The sequence below is a fragment of the Anabrus simplex genome, chromosome 4 (genome assembly GCF_040414725.1).
Source record: "Anabrus simplex isolate iqAnaSimp1 chromosome 4, ASM4041472v1, whole genome shotgun sequence".
Classification (NCBI taxonomy): Eukaryota; Metazoa; Arthropoda; class Insecta; order Orthoptera; family Tettigoniidae; genus Anabrus; species Anabrus simplex.
Genome location: NC_090268.1, coordinates 454,803,981 through 454,822,931, shown reverse-complemented (window position 1 = coordinate 454,822,931; position 18,951 = coordinate 454,803,981).

The window sequence follows — 18,951 nt, the reverse complement described above, 5'->3', positions numbered from 1 at the left end:
TGAATCCACACAACTGCCACAAGGTACCAGTAACAACACATGGGTAAAGCGACAAGAGATAAGGATGATCAAGAATCAACACATGGAGCAACCAACCAGGACTAGCAATGAAAAATCAGGAAGAATGAAAATTCACTCAAGCACATGGCCAAAACTGATATCATTAACCAGCACCAGAAGATCACACACATGTGTGACACTAGTCACACCTAGAGCAGCAGAGAATGAAACCCAGAACAAGAGTTTAGTACACAGACACCTGACAGAAAATATGCAAGGAGAAGAAGCTAATACACAATGACTACAATTAACCAGGTCAAATAAACCACAGATTCACAAAGAAATTAAGACCACACCTCATTACAAGACCACATGAGTGAAGTACATGCACACAGCAGAAAAGGTGAATAAAAGGTGATGAGTAGTTCCAAAAGGACTAAAACATAAATAACATCAGGTACTGAAATTAATCACTCCACAACAGAACTGACAGAGCTACCTGACATGGACACATCAAATTAAAAGATAATACCATCTCAGATGAACCATACAGACGTAGCCTATCACGGTTCAGTCAGGAAAAGCTTTTCAGAGCACATGACAACAAGAACACTGCCCAAGGTTACACTAATAGCATTAAACACAACAAATTCAAGTGAGATTCCCATCAATACACCATAATCACATGACATAATCATCCACGAGTTCAATACAGACCTACAACAACACCATATCAAGAACGGGAACATGCACAAGACCACATAAGGCAAAATAGGAAGAAATCCCACAGCACATGACCCAGATACGAACCAATATAGGCCTACATAAGCAAGAATCACCAACACATGAGAACTCACCACATTAAATAAACTCAGAATAATAACACATGACACATCGTAACCTGGACAAGGCAGAACGGTAAAAATAAAAGTGGAAGGAGAGAGTCACCATGGGTCAAGATTGTAAATCAATTTCACATGTTCAGGCCAAACAGCGGGGTGGGTACACAGTCACTGCAAGAGAAAATTGTATTACAATACAATTTCATATCACACACTCTGGACCATGGATGAAACTGGAATAAAAACATCACTTAGAATTTAAATCAGGGTCACAACAGCAGTTCCAAAACCCAACACAAATTATTCCAAGTAAATCCCACCAAGGACAGGCACAGCAATTCCAGCAAGACCTATAGTATACCAAGAAGCTGCAGATAACAAGGTCAAAGAAAATCACATCATTAAGGTAAAATGTGGAAGAAACTTTCAATTATTTAAATCAGAAAGCAGATTAAGTAAATACTACAAATTAATTATTAATAAAAGTGAGAATGGTCTTCAACTTACCCCCACATGGCAGGTATAGTATGAGCAGATCCCAAAACCAACAGGATTCCATGACCACGGAACATGGTAAATAAAACAAGCAGCAAGTGCACAGATACAGAGCCACGCCATACTCCAAGTACAAGAGGGCAGCAACAAGCAAGTCTCGATTACACATGAAACATACATAGGAAGGAATTATTTTGGTCCATTTCAGTTTTACAATTTTTAAGTTTAAAAGGTTGGTCACTTTTAGCAGCCAGCAACACTGACCTGGGCAACTTATCAAGTTGTTAGAACAACAACAACAACCACAGCGAATGCTACCACAACACTACTGCAACCCGACGAAGATAAAAACAGGAATGATAATAAAACCCCATAAATATAACCAAATGTGCACAAGAAGCAAAATACTTACCATCGAGCAGGAGCAGTATTAACAAAACCAGCGTGGAGGGCACAGAACATAAGGGAAAGGACAGGATCGAGCTAACTACTTGAGGGATTGCCAGGTCAATATTGCTAAATGAAAGCAAGATTAATGTTAAAATAACTTGAACTTTACTTAAAATTAGGAAAAATATAAACAGAATTTAGGAATGAAAACTGCAGAGCAAAAAAAAAAAATCTGTAAATAATGTCTTTAAATTATAGATAAAAATCCATTTTCAAAGCAAAATATACTATGAGTGCGCACTCGGATAACAACGTAAAATAATTTTTATGTAGTAATAAATAAGTAAATAGAAGAAAGATAAAAATTGTAATAATTCAACTCATTAAATTAGGAGACAAATGTCTATTTTTAGGATAAATAAAATCGTGAAAACACACTCAGATTACAAGCTACACTTTGCCTTAGAATAAATGAATGACAAATGTTAAAACGGATCCGTGCATTAAATATTAATTACATAACTGGCCAGCTTTTCTTGGTGAGTAAGTATACTACAATGAATCACAATAAACTGGAATTTGCTTCCGGGGTCAGTACACAAGGATTTCAATCACCCCGAAACACGGAAACACACTCAATATATAAGGCAACGCTAGCAGACCCAAAAAAAAAAGGTTCCACACGTAAATAATTGAAAGGACACAAGAGAAAATCGCACGAACCCGAATAAAAATATGTCTCAAATAAACAACAAATTACGAAGGGAAACACTTAAAATTTCACAGACAACAAAACAATGGTACACACGAAGCATACATCTTCCCAAAACCGAAGCCAACATCCAACTTAAGGAGACAATAGGCAAAGCCCACACAAAATTAGCGTATCGGAGATAAGATAAAAACATGGCACGCAATAATGAAAGAAGAAGGAAAGAAAAACGGACGCGAATAATCTGAGGAGGGCAAAAGTATCATCAAGAAATAGGGAACAAATTCCAGTTTATTATAACCAGAATATTACAATAATTATGTATAGTCTTTTAAATTTAACATTTCTTCCAACCAAAATATTAATAAAGGATTTAAATGCCGGTTACACAATTTTAATTTTAGGAGGCCTTGGAAAACGGTAATGGCCGAATAAGACCGGAAATAAACCATCCCTTTAAGTAATTAAACAATGAGCCATTACGAAAACAATACTAGTACATAACGTCTTTCAAAACGTTGTCAACAGTCCATCGGATGCCACAAATATGAACCAAGAAATGTAAAAAGTAATCCACCAACAAAATTAATAATAATAATAACTTTAAGAAACAGAAAAAGGCAGCACAACGATAATCTCAGTTAAATAAAAGTAATGGAATAATAGGTCTCTCACCCGCGCATATACCATGTTCCAGAATTACTTCATAAGAATAATTTGGATATACAACATTACCAAAATCACGTTAAGTTACATTTTAATATTTAGCAGATACAATTTATATCATTAAAATGTCCGATGAAGAAGAAAGTCCAGCATAATTTAATGAATAAACGGTGGTCACCAGGTCCATAAACTATAGGCCTAATTTCAATTACAGTAGCGGAGTAGAGACGAAGTAATATTAACAGCGTTGCCAAAACATTTCTTCTAATATAATAGTTGTAGCAGATAGCTTGATACACACGTTCTTCTCCAAATAATCCGGCAGCAGAACAGTTTCGAAACAATTAAGTAGATACTTGTACTTACATTTTTGGGTGTCCAATGTAATATACTGTAATGCAATAGCTTACATTCTAGCTCATTTTGTAATGAAGAACCCTCCTTCAGATAGTTCGGTCACACTAATATTAAAAAAACTGTAAATATGAAACACACAACCTTATTTCGCTATAATTCAGGCAATGCCTTAATTAACGAGGCTATTAGCCTCGTTTATCAAACTCCACTCCAACAACTTTCAATCGCATTTTGTACACAACTTCTCCAAACGCGTCCATCTTGGCGAGCTGCTGGTAACAGACTGGCGTGCAGGCCGGACAAGCCGCGCGTCGCTCAGTTGAAGCTCGACACTGCGCACACTCAAGTCAAAAATTTGGTTATTGAGCCAATCAGAATTTCGAAGCAACCGACGTAACAATGGCAAGAAAATACATTTTAAATCGCCACAGTTTCAGGCACATAATTTAACGGCAACGCAAACAATGGCCGAGAATTGCAGATTAAAGTCCCCACACACAAATGTGTATGTCCAACAATGAGGGTATCGTAAATTATTGTCTCAGTTCTCCCCTCCGTAAGCCAAAACACGGGGAGGCGAAGTGTCAAGATGTTGGGATACAAAATTATATGATACAATTTCAATGTCCAAAATAAATCCTCACACGTTGATACAGGGATGATAGTCCAACATATTAAGTACAGTAACATGGAAAGGTCTTACTTGGTTGAGGGATAGCAGAACTTCACCAAATACCAGTAGACAAACACGTTGAGTGTGACCGAAGAGATACAACGGGGCCAGCGTCACATCACACACCACACAAGTTGACAGTACACAACATAGTTTAATCACACCAGCACATGGCGTAGTAAGCAACCATAGATATTTCATACACTAGTTCTCCGTTCAGCAGATGCATGGGTGTGTCGCCGCGCGATTAAAACTGAAACACCACACACACGAGCAAAAGCGAGGGACCAAGTGCATATTTACAGACCACACTGAACCAAAATGGTTCAACCACACATGTTAGAACAGACAAAATTTTTCCAACTAGGTTTCCAGGACACCTTGTAATATTTCATTATGCTTCGAGGAGTTACACAAGTTCCACATGTCCAAATTTACCAGCGATAATAGCTCCAATTTTACACCCGAGTTAAACATATAAGTAACCCCGTTAACATCATTACACCAGACCATTAGTTTGTATTGGCATTAGAGAAATTACCAAAATAATTTTATCATTTTACATTCTTTTGTTGGCTAGTAAGCAAAGATACACCAGTTTTTTGAATTACCAATTTATGAGTTATAGTATTACCCATCCAACCTTTGAATAAGGCTTACATATTAAGAAAAGTGAAAAATAACTCAACTGAAATATTCCAAGACTTTAATATACTAGTATCGAGACTAATCACAAGAGATCGGAAAAATAATTTTGAATATTTAAGGTGGCGCATGGAATCCAGTGGCAAGTTACAGCGGTTTTAGTCCCAGCAAGTTAAGTAAAATTCAATAGACTCAGCAAATTGATAGGTCGAAGACCATTACAGTTTTCACATTCATTTACATGAAATACTAGCATTCTTCCACACATTACATAATTCCACAAGACAGTACAGATACCAGAAAGATCCTTACGACCGAGAACAGGAAAGATAAATGACCAGGGGGTACAGGGAGGTAACAGAGCAAAAGATATTACTAAATGGAGGCAGCAGACCACATACTGACAAACCATGTACAGAAAACAGGTAGCCCAGAACATGAAGATTAGGAAAACAGGAAACGACGAGGCAGAAAATTTTACAATAAACACAACCATCCGCAACCGTAACGTAGCAATCACATGGATAATCGACCAAGAATAAGAAGCAACGATGGCAATAACTGGAGACTTCGCATACATAATAACAGATGGTGGGGTGTACACAATGTGTGTCCGCAAGAGATCACCATACAATCATTACCGAGGCCAACAACCACATGACAGCCAACAATTACAGTCAGGACGATAGAGAACAACTGAGAAAAACATGGAAAAGGTATTACGTCCACCAGAACCAGCTCAACGGTGCAAAACAAGGGCCAAAATTCAGGGAAAGTTACCTCTCCATATAAATAATCTTTGAATATACTGAGCACAGGTGTATTATCACAACCATCAAGTGTTCAGAAGAACCTCTGGATAACCCAGGACTAATAATATGGTGGCAAAACAACAGTCCACCCTGTGTGATTAGGCCAATCACCACAGACACCCTACCAGCCAGTCGGAATACACGGGATACAATAAAATATAAACGATGAAGAAGTGATAGGTTACACGATGACAAGGCGCATAAGTTGATGGAGAAGAACCTTCAGTCAATCAGTTGGGTCCCATACCCCAATGACGGACAAGGAATTTTAGCGACAGTTCCAGATTTACCCCAAATGATCCCATACTCATTGGAATAGAACCCAGAACAGTCAGACGACAACCAGGCAACAATATAGTGTTGCAAAAACATGCAGGGTAGAGCCAGAAGCAACTGAATTACAAGGGGTTACCTACTAAACCAGATGAAGAACTACGGAAGGCACGAACAAAGGAATACCTTATTTAAATAAGATAAAACGGAAGATGTTACACAGTGACAGGCACCAGATACAAGGAAAATTTCTCGTACACAAATTTTTCACAATAACAGCAGATCACATACAGCATCTGATCCACGGATACAAATCAAAAGCGACATAAGCTCTCATACCACTAGACATCAAATGAAGATATGATCAGGACAGTGTACATTAACAAAATGACAAGATTTTCCAATTACACTCCCATAACCCATAGAAAATAAACAGGAAGGAAGATTTACTACAGAAGGTTAATTTCAGAACAGATTCCACCATAATTAGATAAAGAACGCCACCAGTAACAACACAACAATTGCGAAACTCACAACCAAAATCCCAACATGAAGACACAGTAAAAACGAAGGGTCGTTTAGCTATAAGCTAGCTGTACTCCACACCAGAACTCAGAAATGAATCCACACAACTGCCACAAGGTACCAGTAACAACACATGGGTAAAGCGACAAGAGATAAGGATGATCAAGAATCAACACATGGAGCAACCAACCAGGACTAGCAATGAAAAATCAGGAAGAATGAAAATTCACTCAAGCACATGGCCAAAACTGATATCATTAACCAGCACCAGAAGATCACACACATGTGTGACACTAGTCACACCTAGAGCAGCAGAGAATGAAACCCAGAGCAAGAGTTTAGTACACAGACACCTGACAGAAAATATGCAAGGGGAAGAAGCTAATACACAATGACTACAATTAACCAGGTCAAATAAACCACAGATTCACAAAGAAATTAAGACCACACCTCATTACAAGACCACATGAGTGAAGTACATGCACACAGCAGAAAAGGTGAATAAAAGGTGATGAGTAGTTCCAAAAGGACTAAAACATAAATAACATCAGGTACTGAAATTAATCACTCCACAACAGAACTGACAGAGCTACCTGACATGGACACATCAAATTAAAAGATAATACCATCTCAGATGAACCATACAGACGTAGCCTATCACGGTTCAGTCAGGAAAAGCTTTTCAGAGCACATGACAACAAGAACACTGCCCAAGGTTACACTAATAGCATTAAACACAACAAATTCAAGTGAGATTCCCATCAATACACCATAATCACATGACATAATCATCCACGAGTTCAATACAGACCTACAACAACACCATATCAAGAACGGGAACATGCACAAGACCACATAAGGCAAAATAGGAAGAAATCCCACAGCACATGACCCAGATACGAACCAATATAGGCCTACATAAGCAAGAATCACCAACACATGAGAACTCACCACATTAAATAAACTCAGAATAATAACACATGACACATCGTAACCTGGACAAGGCAGAACGGTAAAAATAAAAGTGGAAGGAGAGAGTCACCATGGGTCAAGATTGTAAATCAATTTCACATGTTCAGGCCAAACAGCGGGGTGGGTACACAGTCACTGCAAGAGAAAATTGTATTACAATACAATTTCATATCACACACTCTGGACCATGGATGAAACTGGAATAAAAACATCACTTAGAATTTAAATCAGGGTCACAACAGCAGTTCCAAAACCCAACACAAATTAATCCAAGTAAATCCCACCAAGGACAGGCACAGCAATTCCAGCAAGACCTATAGTATACCAAGAAGCTGCAGATAACAAGGTCAAAGAAAATCACATCATTAAGGTAAAATGTGGAAGAAACTTTCAATTATTTAAATCAGAAAGCAGATTAAGTAAATACTACAAATTAATTATTAATAAAAGTGAGAATGGTCTTCAACTTACCCCTACATGGCAGGTATAGTATGAGCAGACCCCAAAACCAACAGGATTCCATGACCACGGAACATGGTAAATAAAACAAGCAGCAAGTGCACAGATACAGAGCCACGCCATACTCCAAGTACAAGAGGGCAGCAACAAGCAAGTCTCGATTACACATGAAACATACATAGGAAGGAATTATTTTGGTCCATTTCAGTTTTACAATTTTTAAGTTTAAAAGGTTGGTCACTTTTAGCAGCCAGCAACACTGACCTGGGCAACTTATCAAGTTGTTAGAACAACAACAACAACCACAGCGAATGCTACCACAACACTACTGCAACCCGACGAAGATAAAAACAGGAATGATAATAAAACCCCATAAATATAACCAAATGTGCACAAGAAGCAAAATACTTACCATCGAGCAGGAGCAGTATTAACAAAACCAGCGTGGAGGGCACAGAACATAAGGGAAAGGACAGGATCGAGCTAACTACTTGAGGGATTGCCAGGTCAATATTGCTAAATGAAAGCAAGATTAATGTTAAAATAACTTGAACTTTACTTAAAATTAGGAAAAATATAAACAGAATTTAGGAATGAAAACTGCAGAGCAAAAAAAAAAATCTGTAAATAATGTCTTTAAATTATAGATAAAAATCCATTTTCAAAGCAAAATATACTATGAGTGCGCACTCGGATAACAACGTAAAATAATTTTTATGTAGTAATAAATAAGTAAATAGAAGAAAGATAAAAATTGTAATAATTCAACTCATTAAATTAGGAGACAAATGTCTATTTTTAGGATAAATAAAATCGTGAAAACACACTCAGATTACAAGCTACACTTTGCCTTAGAATAAATGAATGACAAATGTTAAAACGGATCCGTGCATTAAATATTAATTACATAACTGGCCAGCTTTTCTTGGTGAGTAAGTATACTACAATGAATCACAATAAACTGGAATTTGCTTCCGGGGTCAGTACACAAGGATTTCAATCACCCCGAAACACGGAAACACACTCAATATATAAGGCAACGCTAGCAGACCCCAAAAAAAAGGTTCCACACGTAAATAATTGAAAGGACACAAGAGAAAATCGCACGAACCCGAATAAAAATATGTCTCAAATAAACAACAAATTACGAAGGGAAACACTTAAAATTTCACAGACAACAAAACAATGGTACACACGAAGCATACATCTTCCCAAAACCGAAGCCAACATCCAACTTAAGGAGACAATAGGCAAAGCCCACACAAAATTAGCGTATCGGAGATAAGATAAAAACATGGCACGCAATAATGAAAGAAGAAGGAAAGAAAAACGGACGCGAATAATCTGAGGAGGGCAAAAGTATCATCAAGAAATAGGGAACAAATTCCAGTTTATTATAACCAGAATATTACAATAATTATGTATAGTCTTTTAAATTTAACATTTCTTCCAACCAAAATATTAATAAAGGATTTAAATGCCGGTTACACAATTTTAATTTTAGGAGGCCTTGGAAAACGGTAATGGCCGAATAAGACCGGAAATAAACCATCCCTTTAAGTAATTAAACAATGAGCCATTACGAAAACAATACTAGTACATAACGTCTTTCAAAACGTTGTCAACAGTCCATCGGATGCCACAAATATGAACCAAGAAATGTAAAAAGTAATCCACCAACAAAATTAATAATAATAATAACTTTAAGAAACAGAAAAAGGCAGCACAACGATAATCTCAGTTAAATAAAAGTAATGGAATAATAGGTCTCTCACCCGCGCATATACCATGTTCCAGAATTACTTCATAAGAATAATTTGGATATACAACATTACCAAAATCACGTTAAGTTACATTTTAATATTTAGCAGATACAATTTATATCATTAAAATGTCCGATGAAGAAGAAAGTCCAGCATAATTTAATGAATAAACGGTGGTCACCAGGTCCATAAACTATAGGCCTAATTTCAATTACAGTAGCGGAGTAGAGACGAAGTAATATTAACAGCGTTGCCAAAACATTTCTTCTAATATAATAGTTGTAGCAGATAGCTTGATACACACGTTCTTCTCCAAATAATCCGGCAGCAGAACAGTTTCGAAACAATTAAGTAGATACTTGTACTTACATTTTTGGGTGTCCAATGTAATATACTGTAATGCAATAGCTTACATTCTAGCTCATTTTGTAATGAAGAACCCTCCTTCAGATAGTTCGGTCACACTAATATTAAAAAAACTGTAAATATGAAACACACAACCTTATTTCGCTATAATTCAGGCAATGCCTTAATTAACGAGGCTATTAGCCTCGTTTATCAAACTCCACTCCAACAACTTTCAATCGCATTTTGTACACAACTTCTCCAAACGCGTCCATCTTGGCGAGCTGCTGGTAACAGACTGGCGTGCAGGCCGGACAAGCCGCGCGTCGCTCAGTTGAAGCTCGACACTGCGCACACTCAAGTCAAAAATTTGGTTATTGAGCCAATCAGAATTTCGAAGCAACCGACGTAACAATGGCAAGAAAATACATTTTAAATCGCCACAGTTTCAGGCACATAATTTAACGGCAACGCAAACAATGGCCGAGAATTGCAGATTAAAGTCCCCACACACAAATGTGTATGTCCAACAATGAGGGTATCGTAAATTATTGTCTCAGTTCTCCCCTCCGTAAGCCAAAACACGGGGAGGCGAAGTGTCAAGATGTTGGGATACAAAATTATATGATACAATTTCAATGTCCAAAATAAATCCTCACACGTTGATACAGGGATGATAGTCCAACATATTAAGTACAGTAACATGGAAAGGTCTTACTTGGTTGAGGGATAGCAGAACTTCACCAAATACCAGTAGACAAACACGTTGAGTGTGACCGAAGAGATACAACGGGGCCAGCGTCACATCACACACCACACAAGTTGACAGTACACAACATAGTTTAATCACACCAGCACATGGCGTAGTAAGCAACCATAGATATTTCATACACTAGTTCTCCGTTCAGCAGATGCATGGGTGTGTCGCCGCGCGATTAAAACTGAAACACCACACACACGAGCAAAAGCGAGGGACCAAGTGCATATTTACAGACCACACTGAACCAAAATGGTTCAACCACACATGTTAGAACAGACAAAATTTTTCCAACTAGGTTTCCAGGACACCTTGTAATATTTCATTATGCTTCGAGGAGTTACACAAGTTCCACATGTCCAAATTTACCAGCGATAATAGCTCCAATTTTACACCCGAGTTAAACATATAAGTAACCCCGTTAACATCATTACACCAGACCATTAGTTTGTATTGGCATTAGAGAAATTACCAAAATAATTTTATCATTTTACATTCTTTTGTTGGCTAGTAAGCAAAGATACACCAGTTTTTTGAATTACCAATTTATGAGTTATAGTATTACCCATCCAACCTTTGAATAAGGCTTACATATTAAGAAAAGTGAAAAATAACTCAACTGAAATATTCCAAGACTTTAATATACTAGTATCGAGACTAATCACAAGAGATCGGAAAAATAATTTTGAATATTTAAGGTGGCGCATGGAATCCAGTGGCAAGTTACAGCGGTTTTAGTCCCAGCAAGTTAAGTAAAATTCAATAGACTCAGCAAATTGATAGGTCGAAGACCATTACAGTTTTCACATTCATTTACATGAAATACTAGCATTCTTCCACACATTACATAATTCCACAAGACAGTACAGATACCAGAAAGATCCTTACGACCGAGAACAGGAAAGATAAATGACCAGGGGGTACAGGGAGGTAACAGAGCAAAAGATATTACTAAATGGAGGCAGCAGACCACATACTGACAAACCATGTACAGAAAACAGGTAGCCCAGAACATGAAGATTAGGAAAACAGGAAACGACGAGGCAGAAAATTTTACAATAAACACAACCATCCGCAACCGTAACGTAGCAATCACATGGATAATCGACCAAGAATAAGAAGCAACGATGGCAATAACTGGAGACTTCGCATACATAATAACAGATGGTGGGGTGTACACAATGTGTGTCCGCAAGAGATCACCATACAATCATTACCGAGGCCAACAACCACATGACAGCCAACAATTACAGTCAGGACGATAGAGAACAACTGAGAAAAACATGGAAAAGGTATTACGTCCACCAGAACCAGCTCAACGGTGCAAAACAAGGGCCAAAATTCAGGGAAAGTTACCTCTCCATATAAATAATCTTTGAATATACTGAGCACAGGTGTATTATCACAACCATCAAGTGTTCAGAAGAACCTCTGGATAACCCAGGACTAATAATATGGTGGCAAAACAACAGTCCACCCTGTGTGATTAGGCCAATCACCACAGACACCCTACCAGCCAGTCGGAATACACGGGATACAATAAAATATAAACGATGAAGAAGTGATAGGTTACACGATGACAAGGCGCATAAGTTGATGGAGAAGAACCTTCAGTCAATCAGTTGGGTCCCATACCCCAATGACGGACAAGGAATTTTAGCGACAGTTCCAGATTTACCCCAAATGATCCCATACTCATTGGAATAGAACCCAGAACAGTCAGACGACAACCAGGCAACAATATAGTGTTGCAAAAACATGCAGGGTAGAGCCAGAAGCAACTGAATTACAAGGGGTTACCTACTAAACCAGATGAAGAACTACGGAAGGCACGAACAAAGGAATACCTTATTTAAATAAGATAAAACGGAAGATGTTACACAGTGACAGGCACCAGATACAAGGAAAATTTCTCGTACACAAATTTTTCACAATAACAGCAGATCACATACAGCATCTGATCCACGGATACAAATCAAAAGCGACATAAGCTCTCATACCACTAGACATCAAATGAAGATATGATCAGGACAGTGTACATTAACAAAATGACAAGATTTTCCAATTACACTCCCATAACCCATAGAAAATAAACAGGAAGGAAGATTTACTACAGAAGGTTAATTTCAGAACAGATTCCACCATAATTAGATAAAGAACGCCACCAGTAACAACACAACAATTGCGAAACTCACAACCAAAATCCCAACATGAAGACACAGTAAAAACGAAGGGTCGTTTAGCTATAAGCTAGCTGTACTCCACACCAGAACTCAGAAATGAATCCACACAACTGCCACAAGGTACCAGTAACAACACATGGGTAAAGCGACAAGAGATAAGGATGATCAAGAATCAACACATGGAGCAACCAACCAGGACTAGCAATGAAAAATCAGGAAGAATGAAAATTCACTCAAGCACATGGCCAAAACTGATATCATTAACCAGCACCAGAAGATCACACACATGTGTGACACTAGTCACACCTAGAGCAGCAGAGAATGAAACCCAGAGCAAGAGTTTAGTACACAGACACCTGACAGAAAATATGCAAGGGGAAGAAGCTAATACACAATGACTACAATTAACCAGGTCAAATAAACCACAGATTCACAAAGAAATTAAGACCACACCTCATTACAAGACCACATGAGTGAAGTACATGCACACAGCAGAAAAGGTGAATAAAAGGTGATGAGTAGTTCCAAAAGGACTAAAACATAAATAACATCAGGTACTGAAATTAATCACTCCACAACAGAACTGACAGAGCTACCTGACATGGACACATCAAATTAAAAGATAATACCATCTCAGATGAACCATACAGACGTAGCCTATCACGGTTCAGTCAGGAAAAGCTTTTCAGAGCACATGACAACAAGAACACTGCCCAAGGTTACACTAATAGCATTAAACACAACAAATTCAAGTGAGATTCCCATCAATACACCATAATCACATGACATAATCATCCACGAGTTCAATACAGACCTACAACAACACCATATCAAGAACGGGAACATGCACAAGACCACATAAGGCAAAATAGGAAGAAATCCCACAGCACATGACCCAGATACGAACCAATATAGGCCTACATAAGCAAGAATCACCAACACATGAGAACTCACCACATTAAATAAACTCAGAATAATAACACATGACACATCGTAACCTGGACAAGGCAGAACGGTAAAAATAAAAGTGGAAGGAGAGAGTCACCATGGGTCAAGATTGTAAATCAATTTCACATGTTCAGGCCAAACAGCGGGGTGGGTACACAGTCACTGCAAGAGAAAATTGTATTACAATACAATTTCATATCACACACTCTGGACCATGGATGAAACTGGAATAAAAACATCACTTAGAATTTAAATCAGGGTCACAACAGCAGTTCCAAAACCCAACACAAATTAATCCAAGTAAATCCCACCAAGGACAGGCACAGCAATTCCAGCAAGACCTATAGTATACCAAGAAGCTGCAGATAACAAGGTCAAAGAAAATCACATCATTAAGGTAAAATGTGGAAGAAACTTTCAATTATTTAAATCAGAAAGCAGATTAAGTAAATACTACAAATTAATTATTAATAAAAGTGAGAATGGTCTTCAACTTACCCCTACATGGCAGGTATAGTATGAGCAGACCCCAAAACCAACAGGATTCCATGACCACGGAACATGGTAAATAAAACAAGCAGCAAGTGCACAGATACAGAGCCACGCCATACTCCAAGTACAAGAGGGCAGCAACAAGCAAGTCTCGATTACACATGAAACATACATAGGAAGGAATTATTTTGGTCCATTTCAGTTTTACAATTTTTAAGTTTAAAAGGTTGGTCACTTTTAGCAGCCAGCAACACTGACCTGGGCAACTTATCAAGTTGTTAGAACAACAACAACAACCACAGCGAATGCTACCACAACACTACTGCAACCCGACGAAGATAAAAACAGGAATGATAATAAAACCCCATAAATATAACCAAATGTGCACAAGAAGCAAAATACTTACCATCGAGCAGGAGCAGTATTAACAAAACCAGCGTGGAGGGCACAGAACATAAGGGAAAGGACAGGATCGAGCTAACTACTTGAGGGGTTGCCAGGTCAATATTGCTAAATGAAAGTAAGATTAATGTTTAAATAACTTGAACTTTACTTAAAATTAGGAAAAATATAAACAGAATTTAGGAATGAAAACTGCAGAGCAAAAAAAAAAAATCTGTAAATAATGTCTTTAAATTATAGATAAAAATCCATTTTCAAAGCAAAATATACTATGAGTGCGCACTCGGATAACAACGTAAAATAATTTTTATGTAGTAATAAATAAGTAAATAGAAGAAAGATAAAAATTGTAATAATTCAACTCATTAAATTAGGAGACAAATGTCTATTTTTAGGATAAATAAAATCGTGAAAACACACTCAGATTACAAGCTACACTTTGCCTTAGAATAAATGAATGACAAATGTTAAAACGGATCCGTGCATTAAATATTAATTACATAACTGGCCAGCTTTTCTTGGTGAGTAAGTATACTACAATGAATCACAATAAACTGGAATTTGCTTCCGGGGTCAGTACACAAGGATTTCAATCACCCCGAAACACGGAAACACACTCAATATATAAGGCAACGCTAGCAGACCCAAAAAAAAAAAGGTTCCACACGTAAATAATTGAAAGGACACAAGAGAAAATCGCACGAACCCGAATAAAAATATGTCTCAAATAAACAACAAATTACGAAGGGAAACACTTAAAATTTCACAGACAACAAAACAATGGTACACACGAAGCATACATCTTCCCAAAACCGAAGCCAACATCCAACTTAAGGAGACAATAGGCAAAGCCCACACAAAATTAGCGTACCGGAGATAAGATAAAAACATGGCACGCAATAATGAAAGAAGGAAAGAAAAACGGACGCGAATAATCTGAGGAGGGCAAAAGTATCATCAAGAAATAGGGAACAAATTCCAGTTTATTATAACCAGAATATTACAATAATTATGTATAGTCTTTTAAATTTAACATTTCTTCCAACCAAAATATTAATAAAGGATTTAAATGCCGGTTACACAATTTTAATTTTAGGAGGCCTTGGAAAACGGTAATGGCCGAATAAGACCGGAAATAAACCATCCCTTTAAGTAATTAAACAATGAGCCATTACGAAAACAATACTAGTACATAACATCTTTCAAAACGTTGTCAACAGTCCATCGGATGCCACAAATATGAACCAAGAAATGTAAAAAGTAATCCACCAACAAAATTAATAATAATAATAACTTTAAGAAACAGAAAAAGGCAGCACAACGATAATCTCAGTTAAATTAAAGTAATGGAATAATAGGTCTCTCACCCGGGCATATACCATGTTCCAGAATTACTTCATAAGAATAATTTGGATATACAACATTACCAAAATCACGTTAAGTTACATTTTAATATTTAGCAGATACAATTTATATCATCAAAATGTCCGATGAAGAAGAAAGTCCAGCATAATTTAATGAATAAACGGTGGTCACCAGGTCCATAAACTATAGGCCTAATTTCAATTACAGTAGCGGAGTAGAGACGAAGTAATATTAACAGCGTTGCCAAAACATTTCTTCTAATATAATAGTTGTCGCAGATAGCTTGATACACACGTTCTTCTCCAAATAATCCGGCAGCAGAACAGTTTCGAAACAATTAAGTAGATACTTGTACTTACATTTTTGGGTGTCCAATTTAATGTACTGTAATCCAATAGCTTACATTCTAGCTCATTTTGTAATGAAGAACCCTCCTTCAGATAGTTCGGTCACACTAATATTAAAAAAACTGTAAATATGAAACACACAACCTTATTTCGCTATAATTCAGGCAATGCCTTAATTAACGAGGCTATTAGCCTGGTTTATCAAACTCCACTCCAACAACTTTCAATCGCATTTTGTACACAACTTCTCCAAACGCGTCCATCTTGGCGAGCTGCTGGTAACAGACTGGCGTGCAGGCCGGACAAGCCGCGCGTCGCTCAGTTGAAGCTCGACACTGCGCACACTCAAGTCAAAAATTTGGTTATTGAGCCAATCAGAATTTCGAAGCAACCGACGTAACAATGGCAAGAAAATACATTTTAAATCGCCACAGTTTCAGGCACATAATTTAACGGCAACGCAAACAATGGCCGAGAATTGCAGATTAAAGTCCCCACACACAAATGTGTATGTCCAACAATGAGGGTATCGTAAATTATTGTCTCAGTTCTCCCCTCCGTAAGCCAAAACACGGGGAGGCGAAGTGTCAAGATGTTGGGATACAAAATTATATGATACAATTTCAATGTCCAAAATAAATCCTCACACGTTGATACAGGGATGATAGTCCAACATATTAAGTACAGTAACATGGAAAGGTCTTACTTGGTTGAGGGATAGCAGAACTTCACCAAATACCAGTAGACAAACACGTTGAGTGTGACCGAAGAGATACAACGGGGCCAGCGTCACATCACACACCACACAAGTTGACAGTACACAACATAGTTTAATCACACCAGCACATGGCGTAGTAAGCAACCATAGATATTTCATACACTAGTTCTCCGTTCAGCAGATGCATGGGTGTGTCGCCGCGCGATTAAAACTGAAACACCACACACACGAGCAAAAGCGAGGGACCAAGTGCATATTTACAGACCACACTGAACCAAAATGGTTCAACCACACATGTTAGAACAGACAAAATTTTTCCAACTAGGTTTCCAGGACACCTTGTAATATTTCATTATGCTTCGAGGAGTTACACAAGTTCCACATGTCCAAATTTACCAGCGATAATAGCTCCAATTTTACACCCGAGTTAAACATATAAGTAACCCCGTTAACATCATTACACCAGACCATTAGTTTGTATTGGCATTAGAGAAATTACCAAAATAATTTTATCATTTTACATTCTTTTGTTGGCTAGTAAGCAAAGATACACCAGTTTTTTGAATTACCAATTTATGAGTTATAGTATTACCCATCCAACCTTTGAATAAGGCTTACATATTAAGAAAAGTGAAAAATAACTCAACTGAAATATTCCAAGACTTTAATATACTAGTATCGAGACTAATCACAAGAGATCGGAAAAATAATTTTGAATATTTAAGGTGGCGCATGGAATCCAGTGGCAAGTTACAGCGGTTTTAGTCCCAGCAAGTTAAGTAAAATTCAATAGACTCAGCAAATTGATAGGTCGAAGACCATTACAGTTTTCACATTCATTTACATGAAATACTAGCATTCTTCCACACATTACATAATTCCACAAGACAGTACAGATACCAGAAAGATCCTTACGACCGAGAACAGGAAAGATAAATGACCAGGGGGTACAGGGAGGTAACAGAGCAAAAGATATTACTAAATGGAGGCAGCAGACCACATACTGACAAACCATGTACAGAAAACAGGTAGCCCAGAACATGAAGATTAGGAAAACAGGAAACGACGAGGCAGAAAATTTTACAATAAACACAACCATCCGCAACCGTAACGTAGCAATCACATGGATAATCGACCAAGAATAAGAAGCAACGATGGCAATAACTGGAGACTTCGCATACATAATAACAGATGGTGGGGTGTACACAATGTGTGTCCGCAAGAGATCACCATACAATCATTACCGAGGCCAACAACCACATGACAGCCAACAATTACAGTCAGGACGATAGAGAACAACTGAGAAAAACATGGAAAAGGTATTACGTCCACCAGAACCAGCTCAACGGTGCAAAACAAGGGCCAAAATTCAGGGAAAGTTACCTCTCCATATAAATAATCTTTGAATATACTGAGCACAGGTGTATTATCACAACCATCAAGTGTTCAGAAGAACCTCTGGATAACCCAGGACTAATAATATGGTGGCAAAACAACAGTCCACCCTGTGTGATTAGGCCAATCACCACAGACACCCTACCAGCCAGTCGGAATACACGGGATACAATAAAATATAAACGATGAAGAAGTGATAGGTTACACGATGACAAGGCGCATAAGTTGATGGAGAAGAACCTTCAGTCAATCAGTTGGGTCCCATACCCCAATGACGGACAAGGAATTTTAGCGACAGTTCCAGATTTACCCCAAATGATCCCATACTCATTGGAATAGAACCCAGAACAGTCAGACGACAACCAGGCAACAATATAGTGTTGCAAAAACATGCAGGGTAGAGCCAGAAGCAACT